Source organism: Emydura macquarii, unplaced genomic scaffold (assembly GCF_026122565.2).
Source record: "Emydura macquarii macquarii isolate MOO-44397 ecotype Brisbane River unplaced genomic scaffold, CSIRO-AGI_Emac_v2 contig_1230, whole genome shotgun sequence".
NCBI classification, from domain to species: Eukaryota; Metazoa; Chordata; order Testudines; family Chelidae; genus Emydura; species Emydura macquarii.
Genome location: NW_027131367.1, coordinates 16,145,883 through 16,171,992, shown reverse-complemented (window position 1 = coordinate 16,171,992; position 26,110 = coordinate 16,145,883). Strand labels below are relative to the sequence as shown.

At 51.5% G+C, this 26,110-nt stretch overlaps 1 protein-coding gene across 6 annotated transcripts in view; it reads left to right on the top strand.

The window, feature by feature from the left end:
• The window catches only part of SEPTIN9 (septin 9), a 231,766-nt gene that overhangs the window by 142,698 nt on the left and 62,958 nt on the right, over positions 1–26,110 (top strand). The window contains exon 1 of one of the 6 annotated variants that reach the window (XM_067547662.1): positions 23,706–23,836. The exons of 4 other annotated variants lie outside the window; for them this stretch is intronic. The gene's annotated coding sequence lies outside the window, so the exon portion shown is untranslated. Of the gene's footprint in view, positions 1–23,705; positions 23,837–24,730; positions 24,809–26,110 lie in introns of those variants that run through there. One more of the 6 variants, XM_067547661.1, reaches the window with a different exon arrangement.

Genomic DNA, 26,110 nt, shown 5'->3' with positions numbered 1-26,110 from the left:
TCTGTGAGGATGGGGAAGATGTCAGCCAGTGTCTGCATGTATGAACACAAGCTCTTTCCATCTTGTGCCAAGATTCCTCTGGAATCTAGGAAACAGCTGGCAACTCACAGGCAACTTCAAGATGCCCTTATGTTTAGAGTGACATCTCCTTTCTGCGTTGTTTTGGTCATTTTCTTGGTGTTTGATGGTTAGCGGCAATTGCATGTGAACAGATAGGACCTTTGTTTTGGGACAGGAGCCCACCCGACAGACTCCGCAAACAGAATCCTTCTGAGAGGAAGGCAACTCAGGAAGGTGCAAATAAGGAGTGTGGGGATGGGGCTTAGTTGCAGGTTAATGTGACAGCTGCTCATTTTGGGGATTCTGGATTGGAATCCTGTTTAGATGACGAGTGCGAATGACGATAGTGGGACTTCTCCTGAGTGGGTATTGTCGAAGTTGTATGTTTTGGCTCGCTGTGAGTGCTCCTGGACTTCATGAGCAGTCACAGTGGAACCAGCAGGACTCTTCAAGGAGTGAGGTATCCTTTGCTCAGAAGTCGACCTGGATTGGGTTACTAGGGGGTTGTGCAGATCAGGGTTGGGGTGAATCAGCAGACCCATGTGTGGGCACACCTGGAATAGCATGGGGTGCTGCAGGTCATAAGAACGGCCATACTCGGTCAGACCCAAGGTCCATCTTTTCTAACCGTGGCCAATGCCAGATGCTTCAGAGGGAATGAACAGAACGGGGCAATTTTGAGCGAGACATCCGCGTCGTCCAGTCCCAACATCTGGCAGTTGGAGTTTTAAGGACACCCGGAGCATGTGATTGCTTACTTGACCATCTTGGATAGTGGCCATTGATGGACCTCTCCTTCAGCACTGAGGTGCATTCATCCAATTGTGTGGTGGAAGAATTACGTTGTTCCTGATTGCACTATGTGCGTTCATCCCCGTTCCCTGTGGAAGGGACGCTGATAGCTGCTCCTTTATAGCTCTTGTTTTTCAAACTTTGATTCAGCTGTGGAGCATTCTCCTTGTTCCCATCCTGCACTAGGCTGTGATATTATTGCCTCTGGGGCAGTTTCTGGGTTGCTTGTGGAGCCGGGGTTTAGCACAAAACCGGGTTGATCCTTTATTGCATTCCCTCCCCAACCCAGCTCACAGACCCAGGAAATGCAGACGTTATCATCATTAATGAATTATCCAAAGCATCCATTGCTCACCATGGATATTGGGCAAATCCTTCCACCTATACTCACGCAAAACTCCTAGGTGAAATCTTGGCCCCGTTGAAGTGAATGGCAAAACTCCCCTTGACTTCAGTGCGACTAAAATTTCACCTAGTGGGCACAGCAGTGTTGCCACTGACATTGGATGCTTTTCTTAAAGCCCCAGCTCCTGGAGGCATGTGGTTAGGTGAAAATCTCAGCTTTCATTTAAAAAAAAATCTAACCCAGAAGACAAATAAAAAGGACCATTTCAAAAAAAAAACCTTGCTTGATTTTTAACCCAATGTCATAATTTTGGGGGCTGCCTCATGATTTTTTAACCCTTGGGAGCTGGTACTCCTGGTGCTGTGGAAGTAAGTATGGCTGGATTGGGCTCTAACAGGAAGCTTGCAACACTCCCTGCAATTCCTGTCCAGCTAGTGCACTCCCTCCTCCACCTTCTCCAATAAGAGAAAGGAGGGTGAAGGTTTCCTTGGAGTTGTCAAGATTTGCCTGGGAAAGGGAGGAGATCTGAGCGGCTTTTCGCATAAAACACAACGTGTTTAGACAAACTCTGGCTGAACTCGTTTCCTCTCGCGGCCCCGTGCGCTGATAAAATGGGGCTTGGGGGAAATTACCTCACACACGGCTCGGGCCTTCCCAGGGGGTCACGCCATCCCTGAGATCCAGCACCCACTCCCTTCTGCAGCTCCGAGGGGGAGGGCAGGGCGCAGGAAGGCACTTGGCACGGGACTCGTTAGCAGGCCTGGGCCTGCCACGGGTGACAGTTACTGTTCTAATTTATCGTCCTGACATGGAGAGGGCGCCGGGATATGAAGTGTGTGAGTGCCATTAGCACGGTAGTTAATGTAAAGAGGTCACCGTAGGCTCAGTCGTAGCTAATCAGCTATGGCTCGGCCTTGTTTACGTGGCACTTAGTTTTATGGGCTTGGGGAATTTTCTAAGGAATGTGTGAGCCACTCAGCACATTCAGACAGGGCCCTGCAGGGGCTGCTTTTAAAAGCCGTGTCTGTGAGTTAGGTTGTGCCACGGTGTCGCTCAGCCGGAGACCTGTGCAGTGCAGTGGCCGGATCCCTCCCAGAGACCCTTCCAGTGTAAGGGCATGATGTGAGAGCAACTGCAGAGGGCGGTGCGGCCTTAGGAGCTGGGCCCAGATCCTGCTCCCATTGCGGCCAGTGTGAGGTCGGCTGCTAAGACTGGGATTGTATCTGGGGATGCTGCTTCCCCCTGCGGTTATCTTTTCTGTTGCCTGGGGAGGGAAGTCACAGTCCCAGCTACTTCGCAGGGCTGTCGGGAGGGTTAAGTGTTGGAGGAGGGCTCAGAAGATGGAAGCGCTAAGGATGAGGGCCGAGCACCAGAAGAAGCCCTGTGCTTTGCTCCCCGGCACCTGGACTCAGCAGAACGAGGGCCTTTTATATGGGCCCCGGGGTTTTGTTTTGCTTCGCTGTAAGGAGGCCGTGCACCCACCCCCCTTGCCCAGACATTGAGATGAGAGCAGATGAGCCGCACTGAAGCACAGAAGGAGGCAGGAATGGCTGCAAGAGGGTGATTTACTGACCGGACTCGCGGGTGCAATTAGGGTTGTGAGACTGCAGGGCCGAGCCCTGCCCCACTGGGCCCTGCGCTCTCCGTGGGCGTTGCCAGATCAGGCTTGCTGCAGCATTGCACGCGTTCTCTTTTGCTTGAGATTTTCCTGGTTTTGGTTCGTTTTGTGGGTGAAAATGAACAGCTGATGGCACTGATGAGAGCCGGGCAGAGTACGGTCGGGTGTGGGCTGAGCCCTCCCCACACAGCTCTGCCAGTGCACCCCAATCCCTCTGTCCCCCCCACTGCTCTGCCCATGCGTCTCAATCCTGACCAGCGGTCTCCCTGCTATTCCGGTCCAGAGCTTCACCCCCAGGTCTGCCAGTGCGTTTCCCTCGCCTGCCGTGACCGCCACGGCAGCTCGCCCCTTGTGTGCACACCTGCAGCGCTGTTCTTTTACTTCCGCCGCTCTCTTGTGTAGCGACTGGAGACCACTGAGCTCATGTCACTTGTCACCCAACTAGGATTTGGAGCTGGAGATGAGAAGTCGGTTCTTCTTCATTTAAATTTGTGTTTGAGCAGAGAGGAAAGAGACGGAGAAGAAGGGAGCGGGGCAGGAGGAACACAGGAAGAGAGAAGGTGCTTGTGTGGTCCTCCTCCGCCTGCTCTTCCGACCTGTTCTACAGAACTAAGGGTACGTCTACACTGATGGCAGCAAAGTCGCCGCGGTCAGTGAAGACCTGCTCAGTCAATCCAGAAGTTGACGCAGTAAGTCCACCCCCTCAAGTGGTATCGTGCTGCGTCGATGAGAACGCGGTTCCCGTCGGCGCAGTGCAGTGAAGACACGGCGCAGAAGGGAAGCACAGCAGCCGACGGGAGTTACTCTGCGTAGCTTGCGTAAGTCCCGTCGACTACCACCGAATCGCCTGGTAAGTGTAGACCAGGGCTAAGTCAGTGGGCTGAGCCCAGCGGATAACGTGCGTCGGCAGTCAAAGGGAGCTGCAGGCTTGAGCTCTTCATCCAGGAACCAGGCGTGGTCTGTAGCCTGGCCCATTGTGGCAGCTCCTCTGTCTGAGTCCAGTGGAGTGATTTGTGCACACCTAATGTCTAGCGCTCCCGCTTCTCAGCCCGGGGTAGCTCTGGTGGGAAGGGCACGAGGACTATATATCAGCCCAGCGCTCTTTACCTCACCCCCAAGGGCATCCTGGGGAAAAGCATGAGGAGAATGCTGGCATTTTGCAGGCTGCCAGCTAACTGGATGGCCAGGCGGGTGAGCTGTGAATGCAGCAATTGTGTGCAGGCTCCAGAAGGTTAATCTTGGTTACTTAGGAGGCAGCATTGACCCCAGCTTTGTCTCGGAAAGTCCTCAGAGCTGCCTGCGATTCTCATTGGGGTGTCCAGGCAGCAACACGCACAGCCCAGGGACTGCACACCGAGTAAGGAACCCAGCTGTAGGATTGCAAGAGCAAGAGGCAGACCTGTCCCCAAAGAGAGGATAGAGACAGGACGGCGGATCTGAGAGATTCATGGCACTCTACACCAGGGCTGTTCTTAAAGCAAAAGAGTACGTTAGAGCCACGTTCTACCCTCACTCACATCCGTGCAGATCTGAAGTAACTCCACTGGCTTCAGCAGAGACACACTGGTTTTGCCCTGGTAGAGACTCTGTCCTTCAGCTCCAGAATCCACGGAGAGAAAAAAATGAAGCTCAGCCACTTCCCCTTGGCTTGTTGCTGCTACTTAACACAGATCGCTGTCAGCCTTTTCCATGCAATCCTCCTCTTTGTTCCTATCTTTATGGAAAAATCTTTATCTTTATCTGGTGGTAGTGATCTCTGTCCCCAAGGGGAAGCCAGCCCTCTGGGCAGATCAGATTAGGGCTGGTTTTGTGAGCCACATGGCTCTGGAAGAGGAGTGGGGCTGAATCGGGAGTTTCTTTCTGCTCCGGTCCGATTGCTGTCTGCGCTGCAGCGTGCGAGTGCCCGAACCAGAGTAGTTCATCAGGGTGTGGAGCAGGGGCGAGCATTGTTTGTGCCTGAGGCCAGCCCTGTTTGATGGGGGAAGAAGCCGCTCTCTGCAGCATCGGCATACCGCCTTCCGCCTGTTAGAGGAGAGTGAGTGAAGAGCATCAGCTGCCAGACGGGTTTGTGGGACAAGGTCTGTGAGAGTCCCTAGACGAGCAAGTCAAGTCGGTGAGATGCAAAGTCAGTCTCCTCCTGACCCCACTGCAATGAACAGAACAAGGAGGGGAGGCAGCCTGGCGATCACTGGCTGTCTAGGCAGAACTGATGCATCGCTGGGAGCGGCAGCACGGCTGCCTGGAGAGGAGAGGGCTCTGGGCAATATTTTCTAGGTCCCTGGTTTTCCTTTTGCTCTCCAGATATCTGTTCTCATTTAGCTTTTCAGCAGCTGCCCTGTGGCTGCTGTGTTCTTCCCAGGTGAGTTTCTGTCCATTGGAGCTGGGGACTGGCTGGGTTTCAGATGCTGGCTTTGTCCTGTTCAACAGACGCCTCCCCTCCCCCTGTGTGTCACCAGGCCGGCTCCCATGCTGTGTTTGGATAGCATTGTACTTCGGGGGTCAAATGTCTATTAAGTGGCAGTCAGTGGGACACAGGAAATGGCTTACGTTTCCAGCTCCCAAGAGAAAAATAAGGGGCGTCCGACTTCCTGCGTAGCAAAGAAAAGTCCGCTCCGCGACCCCAGGGCGAAACGCAGGATTGATGGGAAAGCCGGGGTAGGGCTGTTCCCTTCCAGATAGACGCAGACGCTGCTGACAGCTTTGCCAATTTTGGTGCTGTTCAGGAGTGGTATACGTCTGGGGAGGGGGAGATTCACTCTGAGTCTCCCCAGATCTGCAGGGGTTCTACAGGGGAACCAGGGCTGATGGACTTCGCTCTTCTGCTCGGCCTTGCTCTGGTGTTCTGTATTAACGTGCCCAGGGAGAGCTGTTCTGAACTGTCAGCGGGGGCATATCTCACCCCCATTGTGCGAGCACACAAGAACAACCTGCAGCATAGCCAAATCCCTTGCCTTGCATAGAGCAGTGCTCTGTGGCAGCTGTCTCTGCAGCAACATGGGAGTGAGGGTGTTGTAAGTGGGGCAGGAGAAGGGGTGAGTGGAGGCAGGTTGGAAAGATGCGAATCCAGAACTCCATGTAGGGGGAATGTAGTGGCCAGGGGCTAGCTGTGCAGCAGCTCTGAGGGTTAAAGAGGAAGATTCCATCCCCCCGGGTAGGTCCATTTCCTTGGGCTTTGCATGGGAAGGAGGATTTCACTCTAGTTTCTCGAAGGACCTTTCTCAGCTAGACCAGGCTGGTGTGGCAGCTCCCGTTAAAAAATCCCCCAGGCTGCAGCTCAGCTGTGCGCAGGTCCTGACATGACCAGTGGCAGCCTGGTTGCATTGGAATGGTAATGGCGATGCAGACTGTTAACAGCCCACTGAGCTGACTGGGGCAAGCTTACCCTGTTGTCTTCATCTCTTTGGCTGCGGACTCTGAATAAGTGACGAAGGCTCCATCCGCGGCCGGAAGGGCTTGAAACTACCAGTGTGAAGTGAAAGTTGAGGTTCTAGAGTAAACAGGAGATCAGGGGTTGGGCGGCTGTTCACTTGGGCTGGACAGGCGCCTTCTACCCCTGACGGTGACAATCCAACCCCTGCTTCCCCTCTACACTGGGAGGGAGGGAAATTTGTGCCAGCCCATTTTCCGGCACAGATTACATCCCTCTCCCTGCTGGCTGAGCTCCACCCACGCCCCAGTCACCTGCACAGGAGGAGGAATAGCAGCCTGGAAATGCAGCCACTCATGCCCCCTTACTCAGGGTTGATTGATAGAGGAGGAGGAGAATGTATAAGGAGATGATGCTATAGAAATTGGAGCTAAATTCATCTCTGGTGTAACTCCAGTGAAGTCAGCGGAGTTACACCAGGCATGAAGTGTGGGTGGGTGGGTGTGAGACAGAGAAAAAGAAGGATGGATGGAAGAAGGGCAGTAAATATACAGTGACTTATATAGGAAGACAGGAATTGCTACACCAAAACAGACTAAGGCTGTGTCTACACGGTCCTGCAGCTTGGACTACAGGTGCATGAATTGCAGTGCTCACTCGTACAGGAGAGGGAAAGCGTGTCCTGTTTCACCAACACGAATGAGCTGCCTTTTGGTTCACGCCAGCAGCATTTCACACGGGGCAGTTAGAGCACAATATGCTAGTACGTGCTGCATTCACACCTCCGTTGTCCGAGCTGCAGGGCCGTGTAGACAGCCCTTAGACTCCATCTAGTCAATACCCTTCAGAGGAAGCTCCACCCTGTAATCCAGCTGACGGTTTATACTGCACCATGGTGGGAAATGCCTCCAAGACCTTCCAGTTTATGCCCTGGAGCATAAGTGCCCTTGTAAGTGATCCTTGGTGTTGTCCAGAGTCTGGCAATGGTTATATTACATGTAATGTGACCCTGAGGCTGCAAATATGAAACAAGAGACTAGGCCCCTTCATGGTCAGATGCTAGAAAAACAGAGCTGGAGACAGGAGAAGGGGGATGCCCTGTAAAACCTACCGCTCGAGTGCTAAGGAGCATTTTGCTTTAAAACATGTTGGGCCTGCATCACTTGCACTAGTTTGCCCCCGGCGTAACTCCATTGGCAGTCATGGAGTTGCTCCTGATTTACACCAGTGCACATAAGAGCAGAATCAGGCCCATTATTCCTGCACTACGGTATGGACGAGGCTAGAGGCTGTGGGCCCGAGTCTGTGCTGGGTGCCAGTGGCACCCGCAGCCAGACCCACGTTACGCACGGCGCATGCTACTGGCTGTGGTGAGGAGAAGCACTGCCCAGGGGGCCCACTCCGCTTTGGCCTTGTTGGCCCTCTTTTGTGATGGGGGGGCAAAATGAATGATTAGCATTGACACGCCCAGGTTGCAATGCCACTCAGTCAGGTTTGGCCCCATGGCCGCCCCTGGACCAGGGCTGCCCCGGTGGGACTGCCCAGCTTCTCCCTGCTTCCAGCAGCCAGTGTCCTCCCCCCCTCCCCAGAGATGGGGAGTAACTGCACCTGGGGGGCCTGGGCTGGATGGCAGGGGCTAAGCTCCACAGGGAGTGACAGTGCATGCCATGAGAGAAGTCTCTGGATCTGCCCCTGCCGTGTCCTTAACTCCATAGACTGCAGCCAAGTTCCTGGGGTGAGAGTGGAACCGCACCACGTGTGCTCTTCTAAGCAGGTCTGGCATCAACTGGGCACTGTCCTGCCCCCAGGTCATGCCTCTTCTTGGCTCTCATCTGAGCTCCTTCTTTGCTGCATTCTGCTGCATCAGACTGCTGTGTGTGGCCTGAAAGTTGTTCTGGGACCTTTCCACATCTGACAGGAGGCAAGATCAGACAAACTGAGGTAGGTGGGGTGCATAGCAGGATGCCAAGTCCCTTGGAGTGTCAGGAGCACAGAGAGCTGGTATAGGGACCTTCCACTTCTGCAAATTTAAGTAAAAACTCGTATTAAGTGCCAAGCAGCAAAGCTCTCTCAGTTGGGGGCTCTGGGACTTCTCCTGGGGACGGGCCTGAGTTTTCACAGAGTTTTCCTACAAGGCAATTTTCACCAGCAGCAAAACCTACATTTTATTCTCGAGATCTGAAGGGAAGGGGGGGAAAAAACCCTGAAAATGGGCACAAATGGCTGTAAAATGTATACAATCACTGCCACCCAGTGTACGAGGGGGTAATAAACGTGGGATTTAAAGACTGTGCCCCCATTGGAAACTGATGGACACTAGGTTGCATCACAAAACTTCTTTCATTGTTAGGCAGAGCTTTCTGGCTCCAGTCCAACCTTGGGAGAACGGGGAGTATTGCGTTGTATAGGCTGGCAGAACTGTGTGGGGACCCAGGAGAGTGTAGCAGTGAGATTTGAGGTGAACTGGCAGAATTCTGTAAGGCCCCAGGACTGGAGTAGCATGGGATACTGCAGCTCAGGACTGAAATAACAATACATAAATCCTAGCTTGTATGTAGTGCTCTTCATCCACAGAGCTCAAAGTGCTCTATAAAGGAGGTCAGGATCCTTATCCCCATTTTACAGATGGGAAAACTGAGGTACAGAAGTGAAGTGGCTTGCCCACAGTTATCAGAACCAGAAGGGAGGATTGAATCTCCACTGCCTTGCACCACTTCGTGTAGTAATTTACACTGGTGCCACTGGTAAGTGGGGAACTGTGATTTGGTTGGGTTTTCACAGGCATAAATGTCTGTATCAGATGCCTGGCAGGGAAGAATTGGGCCTTTTCTGTCTGGCTCTCTAGGGAGATGCTCACCCCTTCTGCCACCAGTGCTGAAATTCCACTTCATTCACATACAGCTGGGGGTAGAAAAGGGCGCTTGTCTCTAATCCTGCTGAGTCAAAGCCAGCAGCTGCTATCCGGCTGTGTTTCCTGCCTGCATGTCTCCGATGATGAGTGACGCCTTTATGAAGCGGAATCAGTGAAAGAGTGAATTACGTATGTATCCAGTTCTCCTGGGCACGCTCTGGGCTTTCCCAGGAAGAGGGCAAATTCCAGCGAGACTTAATAGGTAGAGGAAAAGGTCTTCCAGGGCTCTGCTTAGCAGCTAGAGCTGAAGTGTGGGGGTGCGGAGGACAGAGAATGCTTTTGTATAAATCACTATGGAATTGATTATTTGTCCTTTAATTTTTGGCTGCCCTCCATCACCTCCATATCCGCCTGTTAAGTCCCACACAACAGCAGGCAGTCTCTGTGAACCAACTCGCCAGAGACTACGTTGTACTTCCAGGTGCAGGTCCCCCGGTCAGGCTGTGAAATCTGAGGCTGCCGGGTCAGTTTGCAGCCGTTGGAAAGAGGGAGATTCATCGATACACTTCAGAGCAGGATTTTAAATGTCTCTGTGAAATGCACTGCCAAATCCTCCTCGGAGGGGCGAGAGTGCAGCACCATGCACTTTGCTAACTGAGCATGACGTCCTACGGAACCTGCCTTCAAGTGAATCCAAAGTGAAGTTGTTTCCCTCCCAGTGAGTGAGTCTTGGCTGGCTCCAGGAGGAGTGCGGGGGTCCCTGCCTTAAAAATAGATCAGCTTAAGAAATCAAATAGAAGGGCTTTTCCCTGCCCCATGCATTGCTCTTGCTTTTGGGAAATAGGATAGTTCAGGGTCTTGGTTTGTGTTCATCTCTCACAGGTTGGGCTTGGTATGACAGTCAATCCTGCCCAGCACAGCTGTGGAATGTTGCATCGAGAAGCTCATGGTAAAAAGTCCTAACAGGGAATGCAAAGGGATCTTGGAGAGCATTGCTGCATAGCCGCGAAGTTACTCTGCCTGCTAGCAGGATTAAAGCCTCTGAGGGCAGGGTGAAGCTTGATCCTACGTTTTCAGACATGCCCATTCCAATATTGCCAACCCCAAAAGTTCAGAAACCAGAAGTCAGGCTCCCCCCAAATCACATTAGCTTAAAATCATGAGATTTAAAAAAATAATAAATATTGGGGTCCTTTAATTTTCTTTCTGGTTTCTGAGCCATCAGGGTGCACTTGATTTACACTTGAGGCTTTCCTCCACAATCGTAAGGGCTAGAAAATTACTTTTTTTATAATGAAAGCTTAGAGATTCTCGTGACAACAGGACTCCAGAATCTGGGGCTTTAAGAAAAACACCAAATATCATGAGATTCAGAATAAAATCTCAAACTGGCAACACTATGTGCCCCTGCCCCTTTTTCACTCTACATTTTTGTGAATAAGGGAGCAAGAGGCAATCTCTAGTATGGAGATTGCAGGACCTAGCTCACAATCTGACTAGCACTCTCACACGGTATCCTTCTCTTGTGCTCACGCTGGAGCACTGCCGCTTTGCACAGCCCTTCAGGGCATCATGCAAAGGCCTGAGTGAAGGAGGGACATGTCGAGCAATCCCAGCCATCCTGAAAGCTGAAGGTGAGCTCTGTCTTTGGAACCTCAGATCTGCATCTCAATTCCCCTCTCTGTAGGACACAAAACACGGAAAGAGATTAAAAATCAGATCCAGAGGATCAGCTCCAATCAGTGAAGCGCTTCTACCAGTTTGTAAATTGCAAGTAAGGGTCTAATAATAATAATAATTAATAAAGGGAGAGAGTTTCCAAGGCGCACATTGGGGAAAGCATGCAACCCCACTGAATTTCAATGAGTTGGGCACCTTCACTGCCCTTTGAATGTCTGAAATTTTCCCCAAATGTCTTAACAACCAAAAACAACGAGAGGCCTGTAGCACTTTAAAGACTAACAAATTTAATTTCTGCAGGCATAAGCTTTTGTGGGCTGTAACCCACTTCATCAGACATCTGACGTTGACATCTGACGAAGTGGGTCACAGCCCACGAAAGCTTATGCCTGCAGAAATTAAATCTGTTAGTCTTTAAAGTGCTACAGGCCTCTTGTTTTTGCTGTAGACAGACTAACACGGCTACCCCTCTGGAACTTCACAGCCAAAGATGTGCTTGGTGCTGTGCAAACACAGGTACAGAGAGTATCCCTGCTCCAAACACTTATCCTCTAAAGGACCCAAGAACGAAGTTGTGTATTTTTCATTAACATATTTTATTGTTGGGGGTGGAGGGGACTTCAGGGGATTTTGGAAAAGGGCTTCCCAGTAAATGATTTACTTGAGCAATAAAGGATCAAGGGCTGTTGGGATGGCATCTATTCTAAATCCCTTCCATCTATGAGGGGTCCCCCAGCCTTCTGGCCTTTTATAGCTTTTCCGTAGCTGTTTATTGTCCTGCATGCCATTTATAGCCAGGTCCCTGCTCCAAACACTTATCCTCTAAAGGACCCAAGAACGAAGTTGTGTATTTTTCATTAGCATATTTTATTGTTGGGGGTGGAGGGGACTTCAGGGGATTTTGGAAAAGGGCTTCCCAGTAAATGATTTACTTGAGCAATAAAGGATCAAGGGCTGTTAGGATGGCATCTATTCTAAATCCCTTCCATCTATGAGGGGTCCCCCAGCCTTCTGGCCTTTTATAGCTTTTCCGTAGCTGTTTATTGTCCTGCATGCCATTTATAGCCAGGGTCCCTCTCCTGCTGAGGTGTGGCTGATGAATGTCAATGATTAGACACTAACTAATGCAGTTTGTGCGGTATCCAGTCAGAACAGGCTGGCTTTTCTTTTGGGTAGCAGCGCTTGGTTAGTTTTGAGTCATGAATTGGGAATCCCATGTAAACGGTCCCTATTGCTATTTTCTTTTTTCCAGAGATGTCTGAACCCGAATCCCTGATCCAAACACTCTTGAACTTTGGGTCTGGATTTGGGTCTTGAAACTGCCTTTGATTGTTTCTCCTCAGAGCCCAGACCCAAAGGATCTGACTTCCCCTGGAGGTTATCGTACCGCTGACACTGCCGAGGTCCCATTGGTGGCTAGACGCTGAGGCAGACGTAGCTGTGCCATAAACTCTGGGCCTCTGACTGAAACGCTGAACTTAGAAATGGCTCTGCTCTGGGCTACAATATGAGAGTGTCAGAAACAAAAGCTGTATCCTGGAGAACTGAAAACCCCAAACCAAGCGCGGCTGTGACCTTTAAGAGCCTGCCACAGTACAGCCAACCAAGCACTCTTCTACCCTGACTGCAGATCAGATCTCTGAGCCAAGCTGCTTGCTGGGTTGAAACGCACCCGTGAGTTGCTTTTAGGTTGTGATGTTCGGGTTTAAGGACCGGTGGTAAGGTTGTGCTGCTGCCTCTGCTTTGAGTTTGTCTTGTGAGGGACGCATTAGAAAAGCCAGTGACCAAAGCTGTGCCCGTTGCTTTGGGATTATTAACAGTGGGATCCCTGGGGGCTCCATTCCCATGGAGTCAGGGCTACTCCTCCCATCCGCAGCAGCTGCCTCCTCTTTTCTCAGGTGCTGGCAGTCGTTCGCACTGGAATTCAGGCGTAGAGGCTGCATCCGGAGTCCATGCCACGACAGGCACCAAAATCCAGTTCCCACTTTACTCCTACTAAATTAAGACAGGAGGAAGGGAAGCTTCACTTTCCTCAGATCCCTGCAGCTTTTGTTCTAGCTGAAAGACTTTGATTTTTCCCAGGCTGCCAGAGCCTCCCATTATAGACTAGGACAGTCGTGGCAGTGCTGTCTGGGAACTCCAGCTGCCAGCAGAGTGATGCTAATGGGTGCTACAGAGGCAGATCGTGTGTAAACCCCAACCTCAAAATGTGACCCAGATGTACAAAGAGGATCAGAATATGCTGCTCCTATATTTTGGTCCATGAGTTGTATTTCACAACAGAGTTCAGCTCTGCTTCCTCTTCCCAAAGAGGGTGGATGGCAGGAGTTATGGCTGCAGGCTGCTGTATTCTCCCAAATATTCTGCTGTGCAGTAACTCCTAGATGTTCACTGATGGACTTCCCAAGACCTTCCTGATTAACTATGGGTATGTACAGCCCGCCTCACACTGATCCTGGTACGCTGGGGTCTTTTGCCAATCCAGCACCCTTCACAGGCACAAAACTCACTTTAAACCACCCCAGTAAATAAACAAATTCTTCGCTAAATAGCGCGGCAGACGTGATTTCTGTAGTCTGCCCCTCAGAACGTACCCCCGGCCTCCGCCCTGCCCCACGGTAAAGTTTAGTGTCACTTGCTTCTCTCCTCGTCTGTGCTGCTGGAAGTCAGCCCGAGTCAACAGAACTGGGCTGCAAAGCCAAATGCCAGGAACCCAGTGGAAATTACACTTTGGAGAAAGACACCCTGTGTTTCCTCTGCAAATGCCTCACTCTGCCAGCCTGGCCTCAGCGGGGCACCGGTGAACGCAGCCCTGTCTGTGCCAGGAATCTCTGCACGTGGGTTTGAACTTGGCTTTTGTTCTAAGCACATGTAGTGCAGCGGAACGGGGATGGGGAGGAAGGGTGTCCACTGGCAGGGGCGCTAGCGTGGGCCTCAGGAGACCTGGGTTAGTTCCCTGCTCCGTCACAGACTTCCTGTCTGACCTTGGGTGAGTCACTTAGCCTCTCTGGGCCTCTGCACGTCTCTGCCCCACAGGCCTGTTGTCAGGATAGATTTGTCAGACCTCCTGAGACGCTCAGATGCTACAGTGATGGGGGCCATTGAAGTACAGTAGATGGCTAGGAGAAATGGACTGATGGGCCTGGAGCGTGAAGGCTGTTGTTTAGGCACAGTTGGAGTATGGTACCATTGGCACCCTTGGGCATCAGCCCTGCCCTGCAGAGGCCATCTCTCGGAGCCTGAGGCTCTCCAGGCCCTCTGCTGAGTGTGCCAGAAAGCGTTTCTGGGCTGTGGATCCTTGTCTGCTTAGAAGTGGACTGAGCCAAGCAGACAGAAAATTATGAGCACCCCGGGAGTCACACAGCATGCGTGAAGTGAGAGGGTCCATGGGCCTGATTCTCAGTTACTCCATGTGCTTGGGACTGGGATGAGAGCGAAGGTGGTTTTCATCTACCTTTGCATTTCCCATAGTTTGGGGCCATGCAGGGCCCTCTTTGGCCCCGGGTGTAAATTAGCGCTGCCTCAAAGCTGCTCTAACTTACGCTCTGCTTCCCATGGCCCCATGTTGGCCCTAGGAAGCACAGCGTGCTCCAGCTATGCCCTGGACGTGCCCCTGATCCACCCCCATGCTGGGTCTGGGAGAAGGGCCACTGTAGAAACTTCACCAGCTCTAGGCCAGCCAGGGAGGTGTCAGGAGGCTGTTTTTGCCTCTTTTAATGCCCCCTCCCACCCAGCACCACTCAGGTTTGGGCTGGCCATCCGGAGCGGGGAGCCAGGCCCAGGAGCTGCCATTGTGGGGTGAGTGCGGGGGGTGGGCTCTGTCTCCAGGTTGCCGCAGCAGCTGGGTGGTGCCCTCTCTCTGGCAGTCTTTGTGGGTCAGGCAGACACCCACTGCAGAGGTCTCCAGTGTTAACTCTCTCCCTGCCCACCCCTGCCCAGGCTGTGTTCCAGCCACTATGGCAAGTCGAGGATCTTGACTCTGTGGCGTTGCTGGCTTTGTGATGCCAATGACACGGGGTTAGGAGCCAGGAAGTGAGCAGATTGGCTAGTGGTTGGCTCCAATTTCTTTCATATTTAGGTTGGGCCAGTAGCGCTGGAAAGTCCCATCACAGAGATTCAATCACTAGCCCCATTCCAACCCCTCCTGCGCCTAAGCTACAATTTCCTTGCCTGGGCAGCGCTCTGCCTCTGGTAGACAGGAGGTTTCCCGTGGGAATGTGATGGCGAGCACCCTAAGAGTGACATGTGCAGAGTGATATGAACAGGAGAGGCAGACATTCCACTAAATCACATAGGAGGAAGGAAACTGGACAGGGCAATTCTCTTAAGCCAAAAAATAACCCCCGCCTCTCAAGTTCGATGGGTTGGGCTGGTCCTAATGGAGTCACTGACTGTCCTCTTGCATGTTTGGATTTCAAGTGTGCGCATCAGAGCGTGGGATGTAAACCAGTAGCTGCAAGGATGTTTTCATATATGGCCAGATTCTGCTCCCTAGTAAACCTGGAGTAACTCCTTTGATGTCAATGAGGTTACTCTGGATTTACACCAGTGCAGCTGGAATCAGAATTTGCCCCAGCGAAAGACACAATCACCATATCACTGAATTAGTGACCCTTTAATGAGCTGACAACAAGATCACATAGCTTTTATATAGCACTTCTCAGAGATATCAGAGTGCTTTACAAAAGAGGTCAGGGTCATTATCCCCATTTTACAGATGGGAAAACTGAGGCATGTGACGGGGACATGACTTGGCCCTCAGCAGGCCTGGGCAGAACTTGGATTTAAATCCAGGTCTCCTAAGTCTCAGTCCAGTGCACTAGCCACTGTGTAACACTACCTCCCCTGCAGTGATGAACCCACTGCAGTTTGTGTAGTTATCTTTCTTCCTCTCTGCTCAGACCAGTTACGTACAGCCACCCCTTCAGACTCGTGTTACGAGGTTTCAGTCACTGACGGTTGCTCAGCCATTTCCATCAAGTCTTTCAGTTTTATTTGAACTTTCTCCCGGAGGACAGTAGCCTCAATCTTGTGACTTTGAGCGCTGTGGGTGGCTGTGATTCCTGGCCAGACACAGTGCGTGCACAGCCACCCTTCTCCTGAGGACAGTAAATGCACACCAGGAATTCCAGCAGCAAAGCTGAAGGCTGGCTGGATTTTCAGAGAGGAGAAATGCTCTTTTCATTACAGGTTTCCAGAGGCCATTTGATGCAAAAGGAATGTAATTTTCCTTGGGACTACCTGATGTGTTGGTTCCAAAATAGGGCGGTACCCCACTTACAACTTGATTGGGAATGGCGGACAGAGGGGGCCGGGTTCCCCAGCAGTGAGTGCATTCTTCTGTTTGAATGTACCCATCCCTCCTCTGTTAGACTGTCCCTCAATTTCAAGGAAGGATGGGTGATCCAGTACGGAAAGGAAAATGGCCCAAACCTTAGCCCCAAACTCCCACTTATGGATGGACGCGCACAAAAGAAAAGGAAAGAGAAACTGAAGTCTACAGTATTTGCATTGGTTTAGCACGAGAACCATCTGCTCACACCTGGAGTGTTTATTAGCTGAATTCAGCTTCTGAGGAACTGTGCATGGTCTGCCCTGCTCCCACATGTAGTGTTGGAGCAGAAGGACTCAAAGCAAGAGGAAATGGTGCAAGAAAGAGAGCGGCAGCGTACCAAAACCACATGAGAAGCTTTTTGGGTCACACATAACTATGGCTGTGCTGAATACACATCTCATCTGATTCTTTGTAGCTTTTGATGTTGGTAACTGCATTGCTCTTTGCTCATTACGGCCCCGGTTCAGCAAAGCGCTTAAGAAAGTGCTTAAGGAGAAGTTCTGTTGAAGTCAGTGGAAGAACAGAGCTCATGTGTTTAAGTGCTTTGCTAATTCAGGGCCTGCGTGCTTAGAGAACCAGCATCGCTAAGCGGGAAGCTAGAGCTGGGCAGGAAAGCACCAGTCGCTATTCAAGCAGATGACCAGTGGGAGCCAAGCAACATAACTGCTGAGCCAGGCACTTAGGCTGCGAGTGTGAAATGAAGATGAACGAGGAGACTGAGTTATCAGTGACGTTGGGCAACTGTCAGCCTGCTCCTGCTCTCATTGTGGTCAATAGGAACTTCCCCCATTACTAAAATGCAGCCACAGCTGGGGTGGAACATGGCAGCTATTTAACAGTGTGCACCAGCGCTACTCAGTCCTTTTAGCACAAGATGTGAAAAATGACACCGTGTGGCCCATTGAAACCACAGAGGAAATGTAGAGAGAATGTAATTACCCCATAGGAAGTAGGCCAGGAGCTTGCAGGTAGCATCTGTGTTCTTGAGAGAGGAGCCTTGGCAACATTAAGGACCAGTGCTCAGGTACTCTGCTTTACACCACATCCAGAAGATGGCAAGTGAAGTAGCGCCGCCAGGTTGACTATCAGCCCAGTACAGGATGTGGCACATCAGAGTTGCAGTGTCCCAGTGTCGTCATCACTGTACCCAAGATATCTGATGCTGCAGGATTCGGCTGTGAATGAATGAATGTTTGTTGCAGACATGAACCCCAGTGAGAGGTGCATGTATGCAACGGGCAGTCCCAGACCTGTAAAGCTGTTTACTGCAAGAGCAAGGGGACACGGGAGAGGGCAGCTAATCCTTGGCGGAGCAAGCATAGTACTTTGGGAGGATCCAGTTACAAACTGGCTTGAATCACAAGTTAAGTGACTCCCCCGAAGCGTGTGAACTAGCTTTGACAGTTTAGAGCAAACGGATGGCTGTCTGGGTTAGACGGAGAGGCCCAGGCTTGGAGGGTCATGCAGACAGATCTCTCAGCCCTTCAGGGAGCCGAGAGACAGGGCCGCCCAGCGCTACCAGCATGAGAACAAGCTTTCAAGAACACTTGCTGTGGAAACAGAAAGAGAGATTTCAATGATAACCCGAGGCTGCTTCCTGTTTACAGGCAAGAGCTAAAAGATCTCCCAGGAAGGAGGCAGGGGTGCTTACAGCCCCGGGCACCATTGCTAGCCACTGAGCAGGAGTACCCTGCGTCGACACGTGTGCCTTCCTCTTGCTCCTGCACTCTGATTGGCTCTTACGCTCTCTGCTCCGATTGGCTATTGTCCTCAAACTCCTGCTGCATAAGCCCAACCCAAACAGGGGGACCTCAACTGTGGACCTTCCACCCATTTTGTCACCAGGCCAAATCCCTGTTTCCTTGATCTTCTCCATCCTCCTCCTACTGGCGTGTATCCCCTCACTCCTCTCAGCCCAAATACAAGTACTTCCTTTTCTGCTTACCTCCCAGTTAGTATCAGTGATAGAGGGCAAGGAGTTGGAGGTTGAGGGCACCATGTTTAGTGTGGGCATATGGATGAGAGAGCTAAGGGCAGTGACCAATGAGAGTGCAGGGATCTGAATAATTATCAAAGGGTTACTGAGAAGTAATTTGAGCGCGATTATGCAGAGCACAACCCGTCATCCAGTTAGAGTGTATATTTAAGAAACAGAGGCCCAGTTATGTGTCACATCCTGTAGGGCATCCCCCTATGCTGACTGGCGGAGGGGCTCTGCTCTGCATAAGAACCGTATAGTCTTTTCTCATAACCATGCAAATGGTTTTGCAGATCCCTGCACTCTGATTCGCTCCTGTCCTCGGCACTCCCCATCCATATGCGCAAAAATTCCATCTCGGTGTAATTTGGGATAGGCTCCAGCCTGCACGGAGAACACCTGGCATCTGCATGATTGAACAGTATTAATCACAGCACAGACTCAGCCAACTGTAAGATGGCACAAGACCCCTCCTTCCCCCCAGTGAAGGTTGATTCAATGTTTCAGCAGTAAAATTAACACAGGGGCCTGGGGAGATGATGCTCTGGTAAGAACAGCAGCTGTGTGGGGTGAAGGGATGGACAGCAACCTTAATCACGCTAAGAAACCATGTGGTCCTATGACTTTTTAAATCCACCGCGGTATTTGAGCTATTTCCTAACAGTTCCTAATCTCCTTCGTTTTGAGCCTAGATCCATGAAGGTTTCTTGTCACCCTCACCCGTGCTGCTTCCTCACCTAGAATCCTTTTCATTGTTTGTAGGCTAGTGCTATTGTAGGGCCAAATCCTGCCACCCTTACTCCAGATGAGCAGCACCTTACTCTGTGATGTAATGGGATAATGGGATTCCTTGCATCTTTACGTACTGCTCAGCCTGGGGGTGGCAGAATTGTTACTACTGATTGTATTCCAGTAGCACATAGTGCTGATTGGAATCAGGGCTCCCTTGTGCTAGAACTTATCCCTGCCCAAAAGAGCTTACAGTCTAAATAGACAAGACAGGCACAGGAAGTATTACTGTTCCCATTTTGCTGGGAACAATCATAGATGGGGACCTGGAGCACCTAGAGAAAGTGGATCACACCCTCATCTGGTATCAATCCGTGTCACTCAAGTAAAGTCACCCAGAAGCTGAGGATCTGCCCCTAAGTGGTTAGCCCACGGTCACGCAGGAAGCTTGTGGCAGAGCTTGGAACCGAATTCGTTTGTCTCCAGGCTCAGTGCAGGCAGTGCCTTTACCACAAGGCCATCCATCCTCTCTGAGAAGTCTGCCTTAAGTGAACAGCTGCATCCAAAGGGATAAGCTCCCCGTCTGGTACCTTCGATGTGGGTGTGTTTCCCAGCACTGCCCATACAGGAAGGCTAGTCCTCCTGGAGCACAGTTCTAGGAGGAGGCCCAGGAACTGGTTGTGATACACTGAGGAGCATTGATGCGTGGGCACTTCTCCGAGGGAATGTCAGCAAAGATTTGGAAGCTCTAGAAGCCATTAGATTTGACCTGGGTGGGAACTGGATTTTCTGTTTCATGGGAAATTCCATAATTTCAGATTTCTTTCCATTCCGAATCACAGGAGAAATCAAACCTTTGAAATGTCCTGCAAACTCAAATTCTGGGAGGGGAGAAAAAAAAGGGTTTTTAGTCGATTGCAACATTTTATTTTAGTAAAATCAAAACATTTTGTTCCGATTTTGACTCATTTCAATGATGTAAAACTTTTTAATATTAAAAAAATTGTTTTTGTTTGAATCATGTTTTGAAATGAAAACTCATAACATTCTATTCCAGAGATGTCGAACAGGGATGTTTTGACATTATCAAAATACTTCTTCGGTTTTTAAAAACTAAATGTCAAAATCACCCCTTCACATCACCGGAATTGATCTGACAAGTGTCATTTCCCATTAAGAAAACCCTTTTTTTTTTTTTTTTTTTTTTTTTTTTTTTTTTTTTTGGATGAAAAACTTCCAACCAGCTCTACTGTGGCTCTGATTACCAAAGAGCCAGCTGTCTCCCCATCATCCTGGAACCTCAGCAGGCTCTGGCCAGGATTTATTCTCCTACATGTAATCCTTGGCTGAGTTAAATCTCTCTGCCTGACCTCTTTATTCCAGGCACCTCAGGGAATAAATAAGGAGTAGGGAGGAAGCTGCTCTGATTTTGGGGCTGTGCAGTGCTAGGAGTGGAGCACATGAAGTCAGAGCCCTGGAGATGAGATGACCTGCATGTAAAGGAAGTTGGAAGAGGAGGGGAGACAGTGCAGAAGTGACATGGTCTTGGGAAGGAGTAGCGGGAGAAATACCAGGGGCATGCTGCACGCATCAGCATGGGAAAATGCTTCTTTGGCAGAACCCGAGTTAAGCACACAGATTTTTGACGTGTAACATTCATAACATGGTCCGTGCATGCCCCTATGCAAATGCCTAGATGATTGTGCCCAGAACTTAGTGATCGAAGGCAGGCCCTGCCTCTTCTGTTTTCACAGGGGGAGGGAAGCCCCTGGGGAACAGGTCTGGTTATCAGTGTGCCTGGTTTGGGAGTTGCTGAACAGCTGGGTAACAGGAGGGAAAGAGTCGTGAATAGGCCTGTGCTCTGCTTCAGGAGTGCATGTTGTGGCCCTTCCTAACTGAATTGCTAACTATTGTTCTACTAACTTCCTTACAGTTCCTTCTTGAAGGGCTGCTGAGCTGTCTGTAGCAGGGGCCAGGGGAGCAAGGAGTGTGGGTAGCTTTAAATGGATTATTCTCTGCCAAAGGCTAGGGTTTAAGGCTCTTTTCAAAGCCCCCTGGGGGCCTGAATGCCCAGTTCTTCCCATTAACATCTAATGGGAATTGGGTGTCCAGATCCTTTAGTTGGCTTTGACAATCTCAGTGTTCATGTCTCCAGTATCCTTCCAGCTCCCTGTTCCCTTGTCCACTGGCTCGCATGGGGGTGGATTATACAAAGTGCTCAGCAAGTCCTGGAAGCACTGAGTGTCCTCCAGTCGCTCAGGACCTTGCAGAATTCATCCCCAAATGGCTAACCCTTTCTCCTCCTGTTATAAAGCTGCGCCCACTTACACTGCATACTGCTGTCAGAACTAGAGGGCCCAAGGGGTGGAAATGAAGGCGGATTTAGCAACCTTCTTTCTTGTATGTTCCCTGTTTTGTATGTTCCTTGGCTCTGTTTTGAGGGCTGACTGCAGAGGGACTGAAACTCCTTTCCCTTGAGTAGCTGGGAGGAGAGTTGTCTTCAGTAGGTGGGAAGCTGTTTTGTTTGCCTGTTGCAGTTAATGCAGCTGCCCTAGCATTTGCTCCCTTGTTTGTTCTTAGGTCCAAGCCCTCTGGAAGGGCAGAACCACCCAAGGACCTGGGTGGATTTAGGTCAGTTTGAGGATGACTGTTTTAAAGGGGAGGAGGGTGCAGATGCTTGCACTTTGTCTGCATCTGTTTGAGACTGATCTTGCATGGCAGGCTGGTCCGGGCAGAGAGAGTTCCTCAGATGGGCCTGGTCTCTGAGCGGGGGTATGCTGGGAAAAGGAGAGGAACCTGGGACTCGCTGTTGGCAGGATCCCTTCCCCATGGCGAGCTGTGGATGTTGCACTTGAGGCTGCTGCAATAAGCAGCACTTCTGTAAGGTCATGTTTGACGTGAGCACTCTTGAGAGCAACCTTGGAACCTGGGGAGTTCTAGGCTACCTTGGAACCCGGGGAGTTCTAGGCTACGCTGGCCCATGCCCAAATAATGGTCACTCATTCTACGGCCTGCAGTAGAGCAAAGCTTCCGCATGCTGCCTCCCAGGCTCCTTGAAGTGTATTGCAGGGCGGACACTCTCCCAAGCTCTGCGCGGCTGGCTCTTGAGAACAGCCCCATTGGAGACAGAGCCTGTAACACGGCATTTGTAAAACACATGCTCCAGACAAGGTTGCCATTGATTCTGATGATCCTTACTCTCTAATCCAGTGTTCTGGTGTTGTCCAAGACTGCTCAGCTCACACAGTCCTGTGTTGAACTGACAAGTCAGTCACCAACTACAGACTATCTTTACCAGTTGCATCAGAATTGCTGTTACACTTATTCCACCGGGAGGCATATTTCTGTAGCAATTTTGGTTGTGGACAATTTAACTCTGTGTAAAGAGCACTGTGGCAGGAGCCTGGTCTCCCAAATCTCTCCTGGGTAAGGCGCTGGGCTCTGTCAGTTGTATAGTAGGGGGAAGCTATTATGAGAGGAATCGTCAGGAAGCAAACTCCCTTCATCCCAGGATTGGATGGGCTTGAGTCGTCCTGATGGCTGTTTAAGGTGACAGGGATGGGTTAGGACAGGGCAAACTCCTTCCCAGTGCATCTCTGTGGAGTACTAGTGACTGATACAACTTGCCTGAACCCTCAATAGGGCTAGGAAGACATGGCACCAGAAAGATTATCTCCCCCTGCCCCAGCTTTAGTTGTGAGAACCTGCCACCAAAAGGGGGTCTGGGGAATCTTTGCTTCTTTTCATTGGCTCTCTTTGAGCTTGTTCCTGTGTGAATGAGTGGGGTAGTTCAAAGGCCAGTGTCCAACCCCCCACCCATGCCTCAGTGCATTCTTCGTGGCATGTGAAAGAGATTTCTCACCCCAGTGTGAAGCGAAGGCCAGCCAAAGGATGGAGAAGACAGACTGTGGCTAGTATCTCTGAGAGGCTGCCAGCGTGCAAACCCATTGATATGATTTGACTTGGACAAAAGGTTTATGCATTGAGCATTTGCCCACGGGTTGGTTTTGGGAACAGATGTGCTGCCAGAGGGTGAGGTACATTCAGCCTGGCTACCTTCAGCTGGAGCAGAGCAGTGGCGGCAGTGAAAGCGTGGCACAAAGGCGTATGTTACCACCTGTCTGACTTATCCGGACTCACAACCGATGGAGCTCGCTGATCCTGGGCCGATGTGCCATTTGGGGAAGAGAAGTTAGTACAAAAGCTCAAGAAAGGAAGTAGTCTTATGTGAATCCACCGTGTCTGTTCGTTAGTAGATTGCAGTGCGGGTCTCTGTGTGACTGTGTTGTTGTGTGTGATTTGTGTCAGAGTCAGAGATGAGAGCCTTTAGGAGAGGCTGGGTAGGAAGTCTCTGCCTTCCCATGGTCCAGTCTTTTTAACAAAACGACGTACGTAGCACCAGGACAGCAGCGTATAAGCACTTAGAAAAAGCTGGCAGGGTCCTTTCTCCCCAGGTAGTCGTCCTCCCACGTATTCTCCCACAATAGGCCTCCACTCCTGGGCTCGATTCACCACTGCCCTGCACCTTGGGTCAGCGGTGACACCCATTACAGGAAGCAGAAAGGTATCCCTGTACGCCCAGCTTGCATGGATGGAAAAGCCAATGTAAACTACAAGGTGGTGTAAAGTTGGGCCTGGTGTGTATTTATGGCTTCACTAGCCCCATTCCTCTGAAGTTCATTGTCTTATAGATTTATTTCCCAATAAAAGTTGTTCGTAAAACTAACCTCTGCTCCTTCACCTTGCACGGGACTGTTTAATGAATTATTCTGGCTACACTTGCTAATTGTTGTTCCTTAGCTGGGAACTTAGCTTGATTGTGTTATTGTGTGCTTGTGTGCTTGATTAGGGCTATGGCTTTCCCAGCCCATCAGTTCCGTTTGCTTGATTACTCCCAACAAAAGCCTCCCTCCCTCCTCCTCCAAATGCAAGTGGCTAGACTTGTCACAGGGGATTCCACTCAGGCCAGGGGAGAAGGACTCCTCAGGCTGCAGTCGCCCCAATTCCTCCTGCACCCACTGATCAGGGCAGGGCTCCGTGGTGCCATGGGACCAGCAGCTTTGCTCCCTCCAACTCTGCGGTATGAACAAGTGCAGGGAGTCCCTATAGGATTGAATTCCACTGTGCACAGAGGGTGCAGGACTTCTCAAACAATGGCCTGTGCAACAAAATCCTAGCAGCTCTGTGCCTAGGTGGCTCTCATGGTCATGGAAGAAGAGGTAGGACTGGCCCCTTGGTGACATCAGAGTCTCCTCTTAGACGGGGGTCGCGGTGTAGCACAAGCTATGACTAGAGGGCAGGATCAGGCAGGAGGAGGAAGAGTTGGCTGGGCTGGGAGGAAGGTTCAGTAAGATCAGAGAGGTCACCTTGTTCATCTCCCAGCAAACGTACACACATCCTCACTTACAGCAAAGAAGCAGCCGACTAAACTGCTGTATTGGCTGCAAGGTGATGGCCTGGTGGGTGAGCACAAGGCGAGGCAGCGGGAGAGCTGGAGTCTGATCACCATCCTGCTACTGATTTCCCGTCTGACCTTGGACAAATCCCTTAAGCCCCTGCTGACTTGGGATTCCCCCAGCCCTGCAAGGGGGATGGGGAGGACAATACTTAGCTGAGTGGTGGGGGAACTGTGAAGCCCGGTTCCTTACCTCTGAGATCTGGGGGATGAATGCTCCCTGTTTTGGGGATGGCCCCGGCCTGACGGCTCCCTGAGTTTTCCTTTCCCAGCAAAATCCACCTAAACTGAGCCGGTTTCGCCTTCTCTCCTCTCTGAAGAGGAGGTTTTCTTCTGCATCACTGGGCCACAGCCTTTTCTTTTGAATGGCTTCTTTTGAATTGCATCCTCCTCCCGCCCATCTGCACCCGGGGCAGCGGTGATCCCTGCAGCCACTGCCCACCTCCCTTGCCGGGGGGGGGGGGGGAGGGGGGCTCATTACTCACAGTGACAAAGCCCCTTTGATCATTGAGGAGCTCTCTGCACCATGTGACCCTGCAGGGGGCGGGGCCTCCTCGGCTCACACAGCCAGGAGACCAGAGTGTTTCAACGGCTCGGGTGAGTCTCTTGCTTCCCCGGCTCCCTTTGTTCTCCCAGCTCCGTGCGCCGCGCCGCGCGTTCTCTGCTGCCCGGGGCGGTGTGGACGGGCAGGCCGGGTGGGGGGGGGGCAGAAACCCGTGCGCTGCTTCGGGGCAGGACCATTGCACCGTGCCCGGCTGCGAGCAGAAACGCCTCCCAAGCCTCGGTCCCCTTCTGGAGCTGGGCAGGTTGCAGCAGAGCGCGGCCAGCCGCTGAGCCCCGCGGAAAGCTTCCAGCCTCCGGGCGGAGTCATTGTCACCAGAGAGGGCCGGGGCCGGGCGAGTTTCCTTGCAGTGCTCGGAGCAGATTCCGCCCGGGACAGAAGAAAAGAGCTTTGTGCTGCCCGGCGCGCTCTGCTTGTCAATGTTTGGCCAGTGAGCCGGTCCCCCCGTCGCTTTCTCTCTCTGGCGCGTTCCCTGGGAGGTGGTTTTGCTCCCCTTGGGGCAGTTGCTCAGTTGCACTTTTCCTCTTGCCTTTATCTGACGATCTAGTTTGAAGGCGGGCAGAGCAAGGGGCCGTGCCTTCCTGTGCGCCCTGGAGGTGGGTGTGGGCAGTCCAGGTCCGCTTGTGTTCGCCTTAAACTCCAGGGCCTCTCTCCCTGGTAGCTGTGCTCTCCGGTGTCGATTTCAGCCAGGGTTGGTGCTGCTCCGGTACCGTTTCAAAAGCCTTGTAATGATGCAGACTTTGCAGGGAGCTCGAGTGGAGGGGGGAGGGCAAGACGTTTTCTTTGCAGCTGACTGGGAGCTCCCTCTTCAATTGTCACTTGGGAGAGCTGAGCCTGGCATGATCACCGGGAAAGGTGTGTTTAAATGTGGGGTCCTTGGGCAGGTCCAGATCCAGCCCTGGAATCATTGCCTTGCAACCAAAGGAAGCCGCTGGTGCTTGTTTACAGGACATGCACTGTCCTCCCGGCCTGGTATCCCCAAATGACGCCCTGTCACCTGGTACTTTTAAATCCAGACAGACTGAGCACCCGCTTCTTAGGGTGGCTCTGCTCCCTCCACTACAGTGTGTCTGTGCTGCTTGAAGCCAGCATCCTCCTTGGGAAACCGTCTTCGTTCCAAGAAAGTTTAGACTTTCCTTTTAGAAGAGGCCAGATTCATCCCTTGGGTAGCTCCAGTTCCGCCAACGAAGGAGCATCTGGGATGAATCTGGCCTGATCTATCTAGTGCCATGAGCATCCACTGAGACCCTCTTTCTCCTTTATGAAGGATGCTGCCTTTTCCAGAACAGGCAGGGGCTGGGGGCAGAGCAAGCAGCTGAGTAAGTAACTCTGCCATT